The following is a 15,514-nucleotide window of genomic DNA, read 5'->3' on the forward strand; positions in this document are numbered from 1 at the left end:
GAAGGACACAACAGGGAAACCCACCAGGTTCAGTGTCATACAGACTAGTGTCGCTTGACAGACAAAACTTGCAGTACAAGATTTCTAAAGATTCTTCACAATCACTGGAGTTACAGCCATCACACATCGGTGGGTTAACACTCACACACACAAAGAAAACCAGATCGCCCAGCACAAAGAAGAAAACAAGACTTACACCAAGTTGAGAGCACTTTGCCGCTGGGGGAACGGAATAACGACTATCTTCGATATTGACGCCAGGCTTTCCCTACACAAGGCCAGAACCAGACCGCGATAAGATGGCTCCGGGATGCCCGCGCTGCTCAGGTCGAGCCCGTTATGCCAAAGCAGCCTGTGGCGGGCAATGAAAACACAAGCAGCCCGTGTGTCTGCTTCCTGGTCTGCAAAGGCTCTCCAGGAAAATCTCTCTTGCGCTTCTGCTGAACTGCTGCTTCATCTACGCAGGGGCCCCCGCCTTCTTAATCAAGGAGTCCAATGGCAGCATTTGTCGCAAGTGCTCGTCAGTTCCCACACAGTCGGGGAGGAGCCCGGGACTTGATGAGGACAACGACAGCCTGCTTGGCATTGTTTTCCTCGGCACCTATCAATTAACACAGCAGGGTGTGACGTCCCCGGGGCGTGGGGTGTGAGTGAGGGACAGGAAGCAAGCAAGAGACAGAGGAAGTCAAGAGCCACCACACCCTGTTGCTTGCCAGTAATCACACAACTATGGCCCTCAGCTGATACCCCTTTACAAGTGGGAGACCCTGCTCCGAGTCCAGCCCGAGTGCAAAAGGCCCCAGCGAGATTTGAACTCGCGACCCCTGGTTTACAAGACCAGTGCTCTAACCCCTGAGCTATGGAGCCACAAGGCTCCAGGTCCTGACTCACGCGCAGACAAACGTACCGAGTCAAGCAGCTGGCAACATGAGGGAGACACGGTGCCCGGCTCAGCTACACAGCGGAGAAAGCAGAGAAAGGACGCCACGGCGAAGCTGAAGTCTTGCACAGGCCCATGGAAGACACCGAAGATCACCGAGGGAATCGACAGTCGGCCTGGTTCTTGTGTGGTTCCATGGTGTAATGGTTAGCACTCTGGACTCTGAATCCAGCGATCCGAGTTCAAATCTCGGTGGAACCTTTTGTGGGTGGAATTGGTGTCTGGAATGCCAAACGGGAATTACCGCTGAAACAAACGGGGTGGGGAAAAAAAAGGCCACGCTTCCCTGACCGGGAATCGAACCGGGGCCGCGGCGGTGGGAGCGCCGAATCCTAACCACTAGACCACCAGGGACACGGAAGAAAGCCCTCTCCCGTCTGTGGCGTGCCCGCAGCGCGACCGACGTCGGCTCTGAAAGCGGGGCCAAGCTCGGCAATCTTGAATTGAGACAGAGACTCGTCCACCAGCGATTCTTAAAACTGCAGTAACCCGTTGAAGACACGACCCCGCCTGCCGTCGTCACTTAGATCTAACCCGCAAAAGAATCACTGCTACAACGGCTTCCGCGACACAATGGTCAGCCACCTGGGGGAGGAACCGTGGTATGAATGACTGGAAGGACACAACAGGGAAACCCACCAGGTTCAGTGTCATACAGACTAGTGTCGCTTGACAGACAAAACTTGCAGTACAAGATTTCTAAAGATTCTTCACAATCACTGGAGTTACAGCCATCACACATCGGTGGGTTAACACTCACACACACAAAGAAAACCAGATCGCCCAGCACAAAGAAGAAAACAAGACTTACACCAAGTTGAGAGCACTTTGCCGCTGGGGGAACGGAATAACGACTATCTTCGATATTGACGCCAGGCTTTCCCTACACAAGGCCAGAACCAGACCGCGATAAGATGGCTCCGGGATGCCCGCGCTGCTCAGGTCGAGCCCGTTATGCCAAAGCAGCCTGTGGCGGGCAATGAAAACACAAGCAGCCCGTGTGTCTGCTTCCTGGTCTGCAAAGGCTCTCCAGGAAAATCTCTCTTGCGCTTCTGCTGAACTGCTGCTTCATCTACGCAGGGGCCCCCGCCTTCTTAATCAAGGAGTCCAATGGCAGCATTTGTCGCAAGTGCTCGTCAGTTCCCACACAGTCGGGGAGGAGCCCGGGACTTGATGAGGACAACGACAGCCTGCTTGGCATTGTTTTCCTCGGCACCTATCAATTAACACAGCAGGGTGTGACGTCCCCGGGGCGTGGGGTGTGAGTGAGGGACAGGAAGCAAGCAAGAGACAGAGGAAGTCAAGAGCCACCACACCCTGTTGCTTGCCAGTAATCACACAACTATGGCCCTCAGCTGATACCCCTTTACAAGTGGGAGACCCTGCTCCGAGTCCAGCCCGAGTGCAAAAGGCCCCAGCGAGATTTGAACTCGCGACCCCTGGTTTACAAGACCAGTGCTCTAACCCCTGAGCTATGGAGCCACAAGGCTCCAGGTCCTGACTCACGCGCAGACAAACGTACCGAGTCAAGCAGCTGGCAACATGAGGGAGACACGGTGCCCGGCTCAGCTACACAGCGGAGAAAGCAGAGAAAGGACGCCACGGCGAAGCTGAAGTCTTGCACAGGCCCATGGAAGACACCGAAGATCACCGAGGGAATCGACAGTCGGCCTGGCTCTTGTGTGGTTCCATGGTGTAATGGTTAGCACTCTGGACTCTGAATCCAGCGATCCGAGTTCAAATCTCGGTGGAACCTTTTGTGGGTGGAATTGGTGTCTGGAATGCCAAACGGGAATTACCGCTGAAACAAACGGGGTGGGGAAAAAAAAGGCCACGCTTCCCTGACCGGGAATCGAACCCGGGCCACGGCGGTGAGAGCGCCGAATCCTAACCACTAGACCACCAGGGACACGGAGGAAAGCCCTCTCCCGTCTGTGGCGTGCCCGCAGCGCGACCGACGTCGGCTCTGAAAGCGGGGCCAAGCTCGGCAATCTTGAATTGAGACAGAGACTCGTCCACCAGCGATTCTTAAAACTGCAGTAACCCGTTGAAGACACGACCCCGCCTGCCGTCGTCACTTAGATCTAACCCGCAAAAGAATCACTGCTACAACGGCTTCCGCGACACAATGGTCAGCCACCTGGGGGAGGAACCGTGGTATGAATGACTGGAAGGACACAACAGGGAAACCCACCAGGTTCAGTGTCATACAGACTAGTGTCGCTTGACAGACAAAACTTGCAGTACAAGATTTCTAAAGATTCTTCACAATCACTGGAGTTACAGCCATCACACATCGGTGGGTTAACACTCACACACACAAAGAAAACCAGATCGCCCAGCACAAAGAAGAAAACAAGACTTACACCAAGTTGAGAGCACTTTGCCGCTGGGGGAACGGAATAACGACTATCTTCGATATTGACGCCAGGCTTTCCCTACACAAGGCCAGAACCAGACCGCGATAAGATGGCTCCGGGATGCCCGCGCTGCTCAGGTCGAGCCCGTTATGCCAAAGCAGCCTGTGGCGGGCAATGAAAACACAAGCAGCCCGTGTGTCTGCTTCCTGGTCTGCAAAGGCTCTCCAGGAAAATCTCTCTTGCGCTTCTGCTGAACTGCTGCTTCATCTACGCAGGGGCCCCCGCCTTCTTAATCAAGGAGTCCAATGGCAGCATTTGTCACAAGTGCTCGTCAGTTCCCACACAGTCGGGGAGGAGCCCGGGACTTGATGAGGACAACGACAGCCTGCTTGGCATTGTTTTCCTCGGCACCTATCAATTAACACAGCAGGGTGTGACGTCCCCGGGGCGTGGGGTGTGAGTGAGGGACAGGAAGCAAGCAAGAGACAGAGGAAGTCAAGAGCCACCACACCCTGTTGCTTGCCAGTAATCACACAACTATGGCCCTCAGCTGATACCCCTTTACAAGTGGGAGACCCTGCTCCGAGTCCAGCCCGAGTGCAAAAGGCCCCAGCGAGATTTGAACTCGCGACCCCTGGTTTACAAGACCAGTGCTCTAACCCCTGAGCTATGGAGCCACAAGGCTCCAGGTCCTGACTCACGCGCAGACAAACGTACCGAGTCAAGCAGCTGGCAACATGAGGGAGACACGGTGCCCGGCTCAGCTACACAGCGGAGAAAGCAGAGAAAGGACGCCACGGCGAAGCTGAAGTCTTGCACAGGCCCATGGAAGACACCGAAGATCACCGAGGGAATCGACAGTCGGCCTGGTTCTTGTGTGGTTCCATGGTGTAATGGTTAGCACTCTGGACTCTGAATCCAGCGATCCGAGTTCAAATCTCGGTGGAACCTTTTGTGGGTGGAATTGGTGTCTGGAATGCCAAACGGGAATTACCGCTGAAACAAACGGGGTGGGGAAAAAAAAGGCCACGCTTCCCTGACCGGGAATCGAACCGGGGCCGCGGCGGTGAGAGCGCCGAATCCTAACCACTAGACCACCAGGGACACAGAAGAAAGCCCTCTCCCGTCTGTGGCGTGCCCGCAGCGCGACCGACGTCGGCTCTGAAAGCGGGGCCAAGCTCGGCAATCTTGAATTGAGACAGAGACTCGTCCACCAGCGATTCTTAAAACTGCAGTAACCCGTTGAAGACACGACCCCGCCTGCCGTCGTCACTTAGATCTAACCCGCAAAAGAATCACTGCTACAACGGCTTCCGCGACACAATGGTCAGCCACCTGGGGGAGGAACCGTGGTATGAATGACTGGAAGGACACAACAGGGAAACCCACCAGGTTCAGTGTCATACAGACTAGTGTCGCTTGACAGACAAAACTTGCAGTACAAGATTTCTAAAGATTCTTCACAATCACTGGAGTTACAGCCATCACACATCGGTGGGTTAACACTCACACACACAAAGAAAACCAGATCGCCCAGCACAAAGAAGAAAACAAGACTTACACCAAGTTGAGAGCACTTTGCCGCTGGGGGAACGGAATAACGACTATCTTCGATATTGACGCCAGGCTTTCCCTACACAAGGCCAGAACCAGACCGCGATAAGATGGCTCCGGGATGCCCGCGCTGCTCAGGTCGAGCCCGTTATGCCAAAGCAGCCTGTGGCGGGCAATGAAAACACAAGCAGCCCGTGTGTCTGCTTCCTGGTCTGCAAAGGCTCTCCAGGAAAATCTCTCTTGCGCTTCTGCTGAACTGCTGCTTCATCTACGCAGGGGCCCCCGCCTTCTTAATCAAGGAGTCCAATGGCAGCATTTGTCGCAAGTGCTCGTCAGTTCCCACACAGTCGGGGAGGAGCCCGGGACTTGATGAGGACAACGACAGCCTGCTTGGCATTGTTTTCCTCGGCACCTATCAATTAACACAGCAGGGTGTGACGTCCCCGGGGCGTGGGGTGTGAGTGAGGGACAGGAAGCAAGCAAGAGACAGAGGAAGTCAAGAGCCACCACACCCTGTTGCTTGCCAGTAATCACACAACTATGGCCCTCAGCTGATACCCCTTTACAAGTGGGAGACCCTGCTCCGAGTCCAGCCCGAGTGCAAAAGGCCCCAGCGAGATTTGAACTCGCGACCCCTGGTTTACAAGACCAGTGCTCTAACCCCTGAGCTATGGAGCCACAAGGCTCCAGGTCCTGACTCACGCGCAGACAAACGTACCGAGTCAAGCAGCTGGCAACATGAGGGAGACACGGTGCCCGGCTCAGCTACACAGCGGAGAAAGCAGAGAAAGGACGCCACGGCGAAGCTGAAGTCTTGCACAGGCCCATGGAAGACACCGAAGATCACCGAGGGAATCGACAGTCGGCCTGGCTCTTGTGTGGTTCCATGGTGTAATGGTTAGCACTCTGGACTCTGAATCCAGCGATCCGAGTTCAAATCTCGGTGGAACCTTTTGTGGGTGGAATTGGTGTCTGGAATGCCAAACGGGAATTACCGCTGAAACAAACGGGGTGAGGAAAAAAAAGGCCACGCTTCCCTGACCGGGAATCGAACCCGGGCCGCGGCGGTGAGAGCGCCAAATCCTAACCACTAGACCACCAGGGACACGGAGGAAAGCCCTCTCCCGTCTGTGGCGTGCCCGCAGCGCGACCGACGTCGGCTCTGAAAGCGGGGCCAAGCTCGGCAATCTTGAATTGAGACAGAGACTCGTCCACCAGCGATTCTTAAAACTGCAGTAACCCGTTGAAGACACGACCCCGCCTGCCGTCGTCACTTAGATCTAACCCGCAAAAGAATCACTGCTACAACGGCTTCCGCGACACAATGGTCAGCCACCTGGGGGAGGAACCGTGGTATGAATGACTGGAAGGACACAACAGGGAAACCCACCAAGTTCAGTGTCATACAGACTAGTGTCGCTTGACAGACAAAACTTGCAGTACAAGATTTCTAAAGATTCTTCACAATCACTGGAGTTACAGCCATCACACATCGGTGGGTTAACACTCACACACACAAAGAAAACCAGATCGCCCAGCACAAAGAAGAAAACAAGACTTACACCAAGTTGAGAGCACTTTGCCGCTGGGGGAACGGAATAACGACTATCTTCGATATTGACGCCAGGCTTTCCCTACACAAGGCCAGAACCAGACCGCGATAAGATGGCTCCGGGATGCCCGCGCTGCTCAGGTCGAGCCCGTTATGCCAAAGCAGCCTGTGGCGGGCAATGAAAACACAAGCAGCCCGTGTGTCTGCTTCCTGGTCTGCAAAGGCTCTCCAGGAAAATCTCTCTTGCGCTTCTGCTGAACTGCTGCTTCATCTACGCAGGGGCCCCCGCCTTCTTAATCAAGGAGTCCAATGGCAGCATTTGTCGCAAGTGCTCGTCAGTTCCCACACAGTCGGGGAGGAGCCCGGGACTTGATGAGGACGACGACAGCCTGCTTGGCATTGTTTTCCTCGGCACCTATCAATTAACACAGCAGGGTGTGACGTCCCCGGGGCGTGGGGTGTGAGTGAGGGACAGGAAGCAAGCAAGAGACAGAGGAAGTCAAGAGCCACCACACCCTGTTGCTTGCCAGTAATCACACAACTATGGCCCTCAGCTGATACCCCTTTACAAGTGGGAGACCCTGCTCCGAGTCCAGCCCGAGTGCAAAAGGCCCCAGCGCGATTTGAACTCGCGACCCCTGGTTTACAAGACCAGTGCTCTAACCCCTGAGCTATGGAGCCACAAGGCTCCAGGTCCTGACTCACGCGCAGACAAACGTACCGAGTCAAGCAGCTGGCAACATGAGGGAGACACGGTGCCCGGCTCAGCTACACAGCGGAGAAAGCAGAGAAAGGACGCCACGGCGAAGCTGAAGTCTTGCACAGGCCCATGGAAGACACCGAAGATCACCGAGGGAATCGACAGTCGGCCTGGCTCTTGTGTGGTTCCATGGTGTAATGGTTAGCACTCTGGACTCTGAATCCAGCGATCCGAGTTCAAATCTCGGTGGAACCTTTTGTGGGTGGAATTGGTGTCTGGAATGCCAAACGGGAATTACCGCTGAAACAAACGGGGTGGGGAAAAAAAAGGCCACGCTTCCCTGACCGGGAATCGAACCCGGGCCGCGGCGGTGAGAGCGCCGAATCCTATCCACTAGACCACCAGGGACACGGAGGAAAGCCCTCTCCCGTCTGTGGCGTGCCCGCAGCGCGACCGACGTCGGCTCTGAAAGCGGGGCCAAGCTCGGCAATCTTGAATTGAGACAGAGACTCGTCCACCAGCGATTCTTAAAACTGCAGTAACCCGTTGAAGACACGACCCCGCCTGCCGTCGTCACTTAGATCTAACCCGCAAAAGAATCACTGCTACAACGGCTTCCGCGACACAATGGTCAGCCACCTGGGGGAGGAACCGTGGTATGAATGACTGGAAGGACACAACAGGGAAACCCACCAGGTTCAGTGTCATACAGACTAGTGTCGCTTGACAGACAAAACTTGCAGTACAAGATTTCTAAAGATTCTTCACAATCACTGGAGTTACAGCCATCACACATCGGTGGGTTAACACTCACACACACAAAGAAAACCAGATCGCCCAGCACAAAGAAGAAAACAAGACTTACACCAAGTTGAGAGCACTTTGCCGCTGGGGGAACGGAATAACGACTATCTTCGATATTGACGCCAGGCTTTCCCTACACAAGGCCAGAACCAGACCGCGATAAGATGGCTCCGGGATGCCCGCGCTGCTCAGGTCGAGCCCGTTATGCCAAAGCAGCCTGTGGCGGGCAATGAAAACACAAGCAGCCCGTGTGTCTGCTTCCTGGTCTGCAAAGGCTCTCCAGGAAAATCTCTCTTGCGCTTCTGCTGAACTGCTGCTTCATCTACGCAGGGGCCCCCGCCTTCTTAATCAAGGAGTCCAATGGCAGCATTTGTCGCAAGTGCTCGTCAGTTCCCACACAGTCGGGGAGGAGCCCGGGACTTGATGAGGACGACGACAGCCTGCTTGGCATTGTTTTCCTCGGCACCTATCAATTAACACAGCAGGGTGTGACGTCCCCGGGGCGTGGGGTGTGAGTGAGGGACAGGAAGCAAGCAAGAGACAGAGGAAGTCAAGAGCCACCACACCCTGTTGCTTGCCAGTAATCACACAACTATGGCCCTCAGCTGATACCCCTTTACAAGTGGGAGACCCTGCTCCGAGTCCAGCCCGAGTGCAAAAGGCCCCAGCGCGATTTGAACTCGCGACCCCTGGTTTACAAGACCAGTGCTCTAACCCCTGAGCTATGGAGCCACAAGGCTCCAGGTCCTGACTCACGCGCAGACAAACGTACCGAGTCAAGCAGCTGGCAACATGAGGGAGACACGGTGCCCGGCTCAGCTACACAGCGGAGAAAGCAGAGAAAGGACGCCACGGCGAAGCTGAAGTCTTGCACAGGCCCATGGAAGACACCGAAGATCACCGAGGGAATCGACAGTCGGCCTGGCTCTTGTGTGGTTCCATGGTGTAATGGTTAGCACTCTGGACTCTGAATCCAGCGATCCGAGTTCAAATCTCGGTGGAACCTTTTGTGGGTGGAATTGGTGTCTGGAATGCCAAACGGGAATTACCGCTGAAACAAACGGGGTGGGGAAAAAAAAGGCCACGCTTCCCTGACCGGGAATCGAACCCGGGCCGCGGCGGTGAGAGCGCCGAATCCTAACCACTAGACCACCAGGGACACGGAGGAAAGCCCTCTCCCGTCTGTGGCGTGCCCGCAGCGCGACCGACGTCGGCTCTGAAAGCGGGGCCAAGCTCGGCAATCTTGAATTGAGACAGAGACTCGTCCACCAGCGATTCTTAAAACTGCAGTAACCCGTTGAAGACACGACCCCGCCTGCCGTCGTCACTTAGATCTAACCCGCAAAAGAATCACTGCTACAACGGCTTCCGCGACACAATGGTCAGCCACCTGGGGGAGGAACCGTGGTATGAATGACTGGAAGGACACAACAGGGAAACCCACCAGGTTCAGTGTCATACAGACTAGTGTCGCTTGACAGACAAAACTTGCAGTACAAGATTTCTAAAGATTCTTCACAATCACTGGAGTTACAGCCATCACACATCGGTGGGTTAACACTCACACACACAAAGAAAACCAGATCGCCCAGCACAAAGAAGAAAACAAGACTTACACCAAGTTGAGAGCACTTTGCCGCTGGGGGAACGGAATAACGACTATCTTCGATATTGACGCCAGGCTTTCCCTACACAAGGCCAGAACCAGACCGCGATAAGATGGCTCCGGGATGCCCGCGCTGCTCAGGTCGAGCCCGTTATGCCAAAGCAGCCTGTGGCGGGCAATGAAAACACAAGCAGCCCGTGTGTCTGCTTCCTGGTCTGTAAAGGCTCTCCAGGAAAATCTCTCTTGCGCTTCTGCTGAACTGCTGCTTCATCTACGCAGGGGCCCCCGCCTTCTTAATCAAGGAGTCCAATGGCAGCATTTGTCGCAAGTGCTCGTCAGTTCCCACACAGTCGGGGAGGAGCCCGGGACTTGATGAGGACAACGACAGCCTGCTTGGCATTGTTTTCCTCGGCACCTATCAATTAACACAGCAGGGTGTGACGTCCCCGGGGCGTGGGGTGTGAGTGAGGGACAGGAAGCAAGCAAGAGACAGAGGAAGTCAAGAGCCACCACACCCTGTTGCTTGCCAGTAATCACACAACTATGGCCCTCAGCTGATACCCCTTTACAAGTGGGAGACCCTGCTCCGAGTCCAGCCCGAGTGCAAAAGGCCCCAGCGCGATTTGAACTCGCGACCCCTGGTTTACAAGACCAGTGCTCTAACCCCTGAGCTATGGAGCCACAAGGCTCCAGGTCCTGACTCACGCGCAGACAAACGTACCGAGTCAAGCAGCTGGCAACATGAGGGAGACACGGTGCCCGGCTCAGCTACACAGCGGAGAAAGCAGAGAAAGGACGCCACGGCGAAGCTGAAGTCTTGCACAGGCCCATGGAAGACACCGAAGATCACCGAGGGAATCGACAGTCGGCCTGGCTCTTGTGTGGTTCCATGGTGTAATGGTTAGCACTCTGGACTCTGAATCCAGCGATCCGAGTTCAAATCTCGGTGGAACCTTTTGTGGGTGGAATTGGTGTCTGGAATGCCAAACGGGAATTACCGCTGAAACAAACGGGGTGGGGAAAAAAAAGGCCACGCTTCCCTGACCGGGAATCGAACCCGGGCCGCGGCGGTGAGAGCGCCGAATCCTAACCACTAGACCACCAGGGACACGGAGGAAAGCCCTCTCCCGTCTGTAGCGTGCCCGCAGCGCGACCGACGTCGGCTCTGAAAGCGGGGCCAAGCTCGGCAATCTTGAATTGAGACAGAGACTCGTCCACCAGCGATTCTTAAAACTGCAGTAACCCGTTGAAGACACGACCCCGCCTGCCGTCGTCACTTAGATCTAACCCGCAAAAGAATCACTGCTACAACGGCTTCCGCGACACAATGGTCAGCCACCTGGGGGAGGAACCGTGGTATGAATGACTGGAAGGACACAACAGGGAAACCCACCAGGTTCAGTGTCATACAGACTAGTGTCGCTTGACAGACAAAACTTGCAGTACAAGATTTCTAAAGATTCTTCACAATCACTGGAGTTACAGCCATCACACATCGGTGGGTTAACACTCACACACACAAAGAAAACCAGATCGCCCAGCACAAAGAAGAAAACAAGACTTACACCAAGTTGAGAGCACTTTGCCGCTGGGGGAACGGAATAACGACTATCTTCGATATTGACGCCAGGCTTTCCCTACACAAGGCCAGAACCAGACCGCGATAAGATGGCTCCGGGATGCCCGCGCTGCTCAGGTCGAGCCCGTTATGCCAAAGCAGCCTGTGGCGGGCAATGAAAACACAAGCAGCCCGTGTGTCTGCTTCCTGGTCTGCAAAGGCTCTCCAGGAAAATCTCTCTTGCGCTTCTGCTGAACTGCTGCTTCATCTACGCAGGGGCCCCCGCCTTCTTAATCAAGGAGTCCAATGGCAGCATTTGTCGCAAGTGCTCGTCAGTTCCCACACAGTCGGGGAGGAGCCCGGGACTTGATGAGGACAACGACAGCCTGCTTGGCATTGTTTTCCTCGGCACCTATCAATTAACACAGCAGGGTGTGACGTCCCCGGGGCGTGGGGTGTGAGTGAGGGACAGGAAGCAAGCAAGAGACAGAGGAAGTCAAGAGCCACCACACCCTGTTGCTTGCCAGTAATCACACAACTATGGCCCTCAGCTGATACCCCTTTACAAGTGGGAGACCCTGCTCCGAGTCCAGCCCGAGTGCAAAAGGCCCCAGCGCGATTTGAACTCGCGACCCCTGGTTTACAAGACCAGTGCTCTAACCCCTGAGCTATGGAGCCACAAGGCTCCAGGTCCTGACTCACGCGCAGACAAACATACCGAGTCAAGCAGCTGGCAACATGAGGGAGACACGGTGCCCGGCTCAGCTACACAGCGGAGAAAGCAGAGAAAGGACGCCACGGCGAAGCTGAAGTCTTGCACAGGCCCATGGAAGACACCGAAGATCACCGAGGGAATCGACAGTCGGCCTGGCTCTTGTGTGGTTCCATGGTGTAATGGTTAGCACTCTGGACTCTGAATCCAGCGATCCGAGTTCAAATCTCGGTGGAACCTTTTGTGGGTGGAATTGGTGTCTGGAATGCCAAACGGGAATTACCGCTGAAACAAACGGGGTGGGGAAAAAAAAGGCCACGCTTCCCTGACCGGGAATCGAACCCGGGCCGCGGCGGTGAGAGCGCCGAATCCTAACCACTAGACCACCAGGGACACGGAGGAAAGCCCTCTCCCGTCTGTGGCGTGCCCGCAGCGCGACCGACGTCGGCTCTGAAAGCGGGGCCAAGCTCGGCAATCTTGAATTGAGACAGAGACTCGTCCACCAGCGATTCTTAAAACTGCAGTAACCCGTTGAAGACACGACCCCGCCTGCCGTCGTCACTTAGATCTAACCCGCAAAAGAATCACTGCTACAACGGCTTCCGCGACACAATGGTCAGCCACCTGGGGGAGGAACCGTGGTATGAATGACTGGAAGGACACAACAGGGAAACCCACCAGGTTCAGTGTCATACAGACTAGTGTCGCTTGACAGACAAAACTTGCAGTACAAGATTTCTAAAGATTCTTCACAATCACTGGAGTTACAGCCATCACACATCGGTGGGTTAACACTCACACACACAAAGAAAACCAGATCGCCCAGCACAAAGAAGAAAACAAGACTTACACCAAGTTGAGAGCACTTTGCCGCTGGGGGAACGGAATAACGACTATCTTCGATATTGACGCCAGGCTTTCCCTACACAAGGCCAGAACCAGACCGCGATAAGATGGCTCCGGGATGCCCGCGCTGCTCAGGTCGAGCCCGTTATGCCAAAGCAGCCTGTGGCGGGCAATGAAAACACAAGCAGCCCGTGTGTCTGCTTCCTGGTCTGTAAAGGCTCTCCAGGAAAATCTCTCTTGCGCTTCTGCTGAACTGCTGCTTCATCTACGCAGGGGCCCCCGCCTTCTTAATCAAGGAGTCCAATGGCAGCATTTGTCGCAAGTGCTCGTCAGTTCCCACACAGTCGGGGAGGAGCCCGGGACTTGATGAGGACAACGACAGCCTGCTTGGCATTGTTTTCCTCGGCACCTATCAATTAACACAGCAGGGTGTGACGTCCCCGGGGCGTGGGGTGTGAGTGAGGGACAGGAAGCAAGCAAGAGACAGAGGAAGTCAAGAGCCACCACACCCTGTTGCTTGCCAGTAATCACACAACTATGGCCCTCAGCTGATACCCCTTTACAAGTGGGAGACCCTGCTCCGAGTCCAGCCCGAGTGCAAAAGGCCCCAGCGCGATTTGAACTCGCGACCCCTGGTTTACAAGACCAGTGCTCTAACCCCTGAGCTATGGAGCCACAAGGCTCCAGGTCCTGACTCACGCGCAGACAAACATACCGAGTCAAGCAGCTGGCAACATGAGGGAGACACGGTGCCCGGCTCAGCTACACAGCGGAGAAAGCAGAGAAAGGACGCCACGGCGAAGCTGAAGTCTTGCACAGGCCCATGGAAGACACCGAAGATCACCGAGGGAATCGACAGTCGGCCTGGCTCTTGTGTGGTTCCATGGTGTAATGGTTAGCACTCTGGACTCTGAATCCAGCGATCCGAGTTCAAATCTCGGTGGAACCTTTTGTGGGTGGAATTGGTGTCTGGAATGCCAAACGGGAATTACCGCTGAAACAAACGGGGTGGGGAAAAAAAAGGCCACGCTTCCCTGACCGGGAATCGAACCCGGGCCGCGGCGGTGAGAGCGCCGAATCCTAACCACTAGACCACCAGGGACACGGAGGAAAGCCCTCTCCCGTCTGTGGCGTGCCCGCAGCGCGACCGACGTCGGCTCTGAAAGCGGGGCCAAGCTCGGCAATCTTGAATTGAGACAGAGACTCGTCCACCAGCGATTCTTAAAACTGCAGTAACCCGTTGAAGACACGACCCCGCCTGCCGTCGTCACTTAGATCTAACCCGCAAAAGAATCACTGCTACAACGGCTTCCGCGACACAATGGTCAGCCACCTGGGGGAGGAACCGTGGTATGAATGACTGGAAGGACACAACAGGGAAACCCACCAGGTTCAGTGTCATACAGACTAGTGTCGCTTGACAGACAAAACTTGCAGTACAAGATTTCTAAAGATTCTTCACAATCACTGGAGTTACAGCCATCACACATCGGTGGGTTAACACTCACACACACAAAGAAAACCAGATCGCCCAGCACAAAGAAGAAAACAAGACTTACACCAAGTTGAGAGCACTTTGCCGCTGGGGGAACGGAATAACGACTATCTTCGATATTGACGCCAGGCTTTCCCTACACAAGGCCAGAACCAGACCGCGATAAGATGGCTCCGGGATGCCCGCGCTGCTCAGGTCGAGCCCGTTATGCCAAAGCAGCCTGTGGCGGGCAATGAAAACACAAGCAGCCCGTGTGTCTGCTTCCTGGTCTGTAAAGGCTCTCCAGGAAAATCTCTCTTGCGCTTCTGCTGAACTGCTGCTTCATCTACGCAGGGGCCCCCGCCTTCTTAATCAAGGAGTCCAATGGCAGCATTTGTCGCAAGTGCTCGTCAGTTCCCACACAGTCGGGGAGGAGCCCGGGACTTGATGAGGACAACGACAGCCTGCTTGGCATTGTTTTCCTCGGCACCTATCAATTAACACAGCAGGGTGTGACGTCCCCGGGGCGTGGGGTGTGAGTGAGGGACAGGAAGCAAGCAAGAGACAGAGGAAGTCAAGAGCCACCACACCCTGTTGCTTGCCAGTAATCACACAACTATGGCCCTCAGCTGATACCCCTTTACAAGTGGGAGACCCTGCTCCGAGTCCAGCCCGAGTGCAAAAGGCCCCAGCGCGATTTGAACTCGCGACCCCTGGTTTACAAGACCAGTGCTCTAACCCCTGAGCTATGGAGCCACAAGGCTCCAGGTCCTGACTCACGCGCAGACAAACGTACCGAGTCAAGCAGCTGGCAACATGAGGGAGACACGGTGCCCGGCTCAGCTACACAGCGGAGAAAGCAGAGAAAGGACGCCACGGCGAAGCTGAAGTCTTGCACAGGCCCATGGAAGACACCGAAGATCACCGAGGGAATCGACAGTCGGCCTGGCTCTTGTGTGGTTCCATGGTGTAATGGTTAGCACTCTGGACTCTGAATCCAGCGATCCGAGTTCAAATCTCGGTGGAACCTTTTGTGGGTGGAATTGGTGTCTGGAATGCCAAACGGGAATTACCGCTGAAACAAACGGGGTGGGGAAAAAAAAAGGCCACGCTTCCCTGACCGGGAATCGAACCCGGGCCACGGCGGTGAGAGCGCCGAATCCTAACCACTAGACCACCAGGGACACGGAGGAAAGCCCTCTCCCGTCTGTGGCGTGCCCGCAGCGCGACCGACGTCGGCTCTGAAAGCGGGGCCAAGCTCGGCAATCTTGAATTGAGACAGAGACTCGTCCACCAGCGATTCTTAAAACTGCAGTAACCCGTTGAAGACACGACCCCGCCTGCCGTCGTCACTTAGATCTAACCCGCAAAAGAATCACTGCTACAACGGCTTCCGCGACACAATGGT

General features: G+C 55.2%; 30 non-coding genes across 30 annotated transcripts; 10 read left to right on the top strand and 20 right to left on the bottom strand.

Annotated features, from left to right (window-relative positions):
* Nucleotides 1-794: 794 nt before the first annotated feature.
* On the bottom strand, nt 795-867 carry trnat-ugu (transfer RNA threonine (anticodon UGU)). The gene has a single exon. It is a non-coding gene; the product is annotated as a tRNA-Thr (tRNA).
* Nucleotides 868-1,069: 202 nt separating this feature from the next.
* trnaq-cug (transfer RNA glutamine (anticodon CUG)) lies at nt 1,070-1,141 on the top strand. Its single transcript has one exon. It is a non-coding gene; the product is annotated as a tRNA-Gln (tRNA).
* An 81-nt stretch (nt 1,142-1,222) lies between these two features.
* Nucleotides 1,223-1,294, bottom strand: trnag-ccc (transfer RNA glycine (anticodon CCC)). The gene has a single exon. It is a non-coding gene; the product is annotated as a tRNA-Gly (tRNA).
* A 1,055-nt stretch (nt 1,295-2,349) lies between these two features.
* Nucleotides 2,350-2,422, bottom strand: trnat-ugu (transfer RNA threonine (anticodon UGU)). Its single transcript has one exon. It is a non-coding gene; the product is annotated as a tRNA-Thr (tRNA).
* Nucleotides 2,423-2,624: 202 nt separating this feature from the next.
* On the top strand, nt 2,625-2,696 carry trnaq-cug (transfer RNA glutamine (anticodon CUG)). The gene has a single exon. It is a non-coding gene; the product is annotated as a tRNA-Gln (tRNA).
* Nucleotides 2,697-2,777: 81 nt separating this feature from the next.
* Nucleotides 2,778-2,849, bottom strand: trnae-cuc (transfer RNA glutamic acid (anticodon CUC)). Its single transcript has one exon. It is a non-coding gene; the product is annotated as a tRNA-Glu (tRNA).
* A 1,055-nt stretch (nt 2,850-3,904) lies between these two features.
* On the bottom strand, nt 3,905-3,977 carry trnat-ugu (transfer RNA threonine (anticodon UGU)). Its single transcript has one exon. It is a non-coding gene; the product is annotated as a tRNA-Thr (tRNA).
* A 202-nt stretch (nt 3,978-4,179) lies between these two features.
* Nucleotides 4,180-4,251, top strand: trnaq-cug (transfer RNA glutamine (anticodon CUG)). Its single transcript has one exon. It is a non-coding gene; the product is annotated as a tRNA-Gln (tRNA).
* An 81-nt stretch (nt 4,252-4,332) lies between these two features.
* On the bottom strand, nt 4,333-4,404 carry trnae-cuc (transfer RNA glutamic acid (anticodon CUC)). Its single transcript has one exon. It is a non-coding gene; the product is annotated as a tRNA-Glu (tRNA).
* Nucleotides 4,405-5,459: 1,055 nt separating this feature from the next.
* Nucleotides 5,460-5,532, bottom strand: trnat-ugu (transfer RNA threonine (anticodon UGU)). The gene has a single exon. It is a non-coding gene; the product is annotated as a tRNA-Thr (tRNA).
* A 202-nt stretch (nt 5,533-5,734) lies between these two features.
* On the top strand, nt 5,735-5,806 carry trnaq-cug (transfer RNA glutamine (anticodon CUG)). Its single transcript has one exon. It is a non-coding gene; the product is annotated as a tRNA-Gln (tRNA).
* An 81-nt stretch (nt 5,807-5,887) lies between these two features.
* On the bottom strand, nt 5,888-5,959 carry trnae-cuc (transfer RNA glutamic acid (anticodon CUC)). Its single transcript has one exon. It is a non-coding gene; the product is annotated as a tRNA-Glu (tRNA).
* Nucleotides 5,960-7,014: 1,055 nt separating this feature from the next.
* trnat-ugu (transfer RNA threonine (anticodon UGU)) lies at nt 7,015-7,087 on the bottom strand. Its single transcript has one exon. It is a non-coding gene; the product is annotated as a tRNA-Thr (tRNA).
* Nucleotides 7,088-7,289: 202 nt separating this feature from the next.
* trnaq-cug (transfer RNA glutamine (anticodon CUG)) lies at nt 7,290-7,361 on the top strand. Its single transcript has one exon. It is a non-coding gene; the product is annotated as a tRNA-Gln (tRNA).
* An 81-nt stretch (nt 7,362-7,442) lies between these two features.
* On the bottom strand, nt 7,443-7,514 carry trnae-cuc (transfer RNA glutamic acid (anticodon CUC)). The gene has a single exon. It is a non-coding gene; the product is annotated as a tRNA-Glu (tRNA).
* A 1,055-nt stretch (nt 7,515-8,569) lies between these two features.
* Nucleotides 8,570-8,642, bottom strand: trnat-ugu (transfer RNA threonine (anticodon UGU)). Its single transcript has one exon. It is a non-coding gene; the product is annotated as a tRNA-Thr (tRNA).
* Nucleotides 8,643-8,844: 202 nt separating this feature from the next.
* trnaq-cug (transfer RNA glutamine (anticodon CUG)) lies at nt 8,845-8,916 on the top strand. The gene has a single exon. It is a non-coding gene; the product is annotated as a tRNA-Gln (tRNA).
* An 81-nt stretch (nt 8,917-8,997) lies between these two features.
* trnae-cuc (transfer RNA glutamic acid (anticodon CUC)) lies at nt 8,998-9,069 on the bottom strand. The gene has a single exon. It is a non-coding gene; the product is annotated as a tRNA-Glu (tRNA).
* Nucleotides 9,070-10,124: 1,055 nt separating this feature from the next.
* trnat-ugu (transfer RNA threonine (anticodon UGU)) lies at nt 10,125-10,197 on the bottom strand. Its single transcript has one exon. It is a non-coding gene; the product is annotated as a tRNA-Thr (tRNA).
* A 202-nt stretch (nt 10,198-10,399) lies between these two features.
* trnaq-cug (transfer RNA glutamine (anticodon CUG)) lies at nt 10,400-10,471 on the top strand. The gene has a single exon. It is a non-coding gene; the product is annotated as a tRNA-Gln (tRNA).
* Nucleotides 10,472-10,552: 81 nt separating this feature from the next.
* trnae-cuc (transfer RNA glutamic acid (anticodon CUC)) lies at nt 10,553-10,624 on the bottom strand. Its single transcript has one exon. It is a non-coding gene; the product is annotated as a tRNA-Glu (tRNA).
* A 1,055-nt stretch (nt 10,625-11,679) lies between these two features.
* Nucleotides 11,680-11,752, bottom strand: trnat-ugu (transfer RNA threonine (anticodon UGU)). Its single transcript has one exon. It is a non-coding gene; the product is annotated as a tRNA-Thr (tRNA).
* A 202-nt stretch (nt 11,753-11,954) lies between these two features.
* On the top strand, nt 11,955-12,026 carry trnaq-cug (transfer RNA glutamine (anticodon CUG)). The gene has a single exon. It is a non-coding gene; the product is annotated as a tRNA-Gln (tRNA).
* An 81-nt stretch (nt 12,027-12,107) lies between these two features.
* trnae-cuc (transfer RNA glutamic acid (anticodon CUC)) lies at nt 12,108-12,179 on the bottom strand. The gene has a single exon. It is a non-coding gene; the product is annotated as a tRNA-Glu (tRNA).
* A 1,055-nt stretch (nt 12,180-13,234) lies between these two features.
* On the bottom strand, nt 13,235-13,307 carry trnat-ugu (transfer RNA threonine (anticodon UGU)). The gene has a single exon. It is a non-coding gene; the product is annotated as a tRNA-Thr (tRNA).
* Nucleotides 13,308-13,509: 202 nt separating this feature from the next.
* On the top strand, nt 13,510-13,581 carry trnaq-cug (transfer RNA glutamine (anticodon CUG)). Its single transcript has one exon. It is a non-coding gene; the product is annotated as a tRNA-Gln (tRNA).
* Nucleotides 13,582-13,662: 81 nt separating this feature from the next.
* Nucleotides 13,663-13,734, bottom strand: trnae-cuc (transfer RNA glutamic acid (anticodon CUC)). Its single transcript has one exon. It is a non-coding gene; the product is annotated as a tRNA-Glu (tRNA).
* Nucleotides 13,735-14,789: 1,055 nt separating this feature from the next.
* Nucleotides 14,790-14,862, bottom strand: trnat-ugu (transfer RNA threonine (anticodon UGU)). Its single transcript has one exon. It is a non-coding gene; the product is annotated as a tRNA-Thr (tRNA).
* Nucleotides 14,863-15,064: 202 nt separating this feature from the next.
* Nucleotides 15,065-15,136, top strand: trnaq-cug (transfer RNA glutamine (anticodon CUG)). The gene has a single exon. It is a non-coding gene; the product is annotated as a tRNA-Gln (tRNA).
* Nucleotides 15,137-15,218: 82 nt separating this feature from the next.
* On the bottom strand, nt 15,219-15,290 carry trnae-cuc (transfer RNA glutamic acid (anticodon CUC)). Its single transcript has one exon. It is a non-coding gene; the product is annotated as a tRNA-Glu (tRNA).
* Between the last annotated feature and the right edge of the window lie 224 nt (nt 15,291-15,514).

The sequence above is a fragment of the Lepisosteus oculatus genome, chromosome 6, assembly GCF_040954835.1.
Source record: "Lepisosteus oculatus isolate fLepOcu1 chromosome 6, fLepOcu1.hap2, whole genome shotgun sequence".
NCBI lineage: Eukaryota > Metazoa > Chordata > Actinopteri > Semionotiformes > Lepisosteidae > Lepisosteus > Lepisosteus oculatus.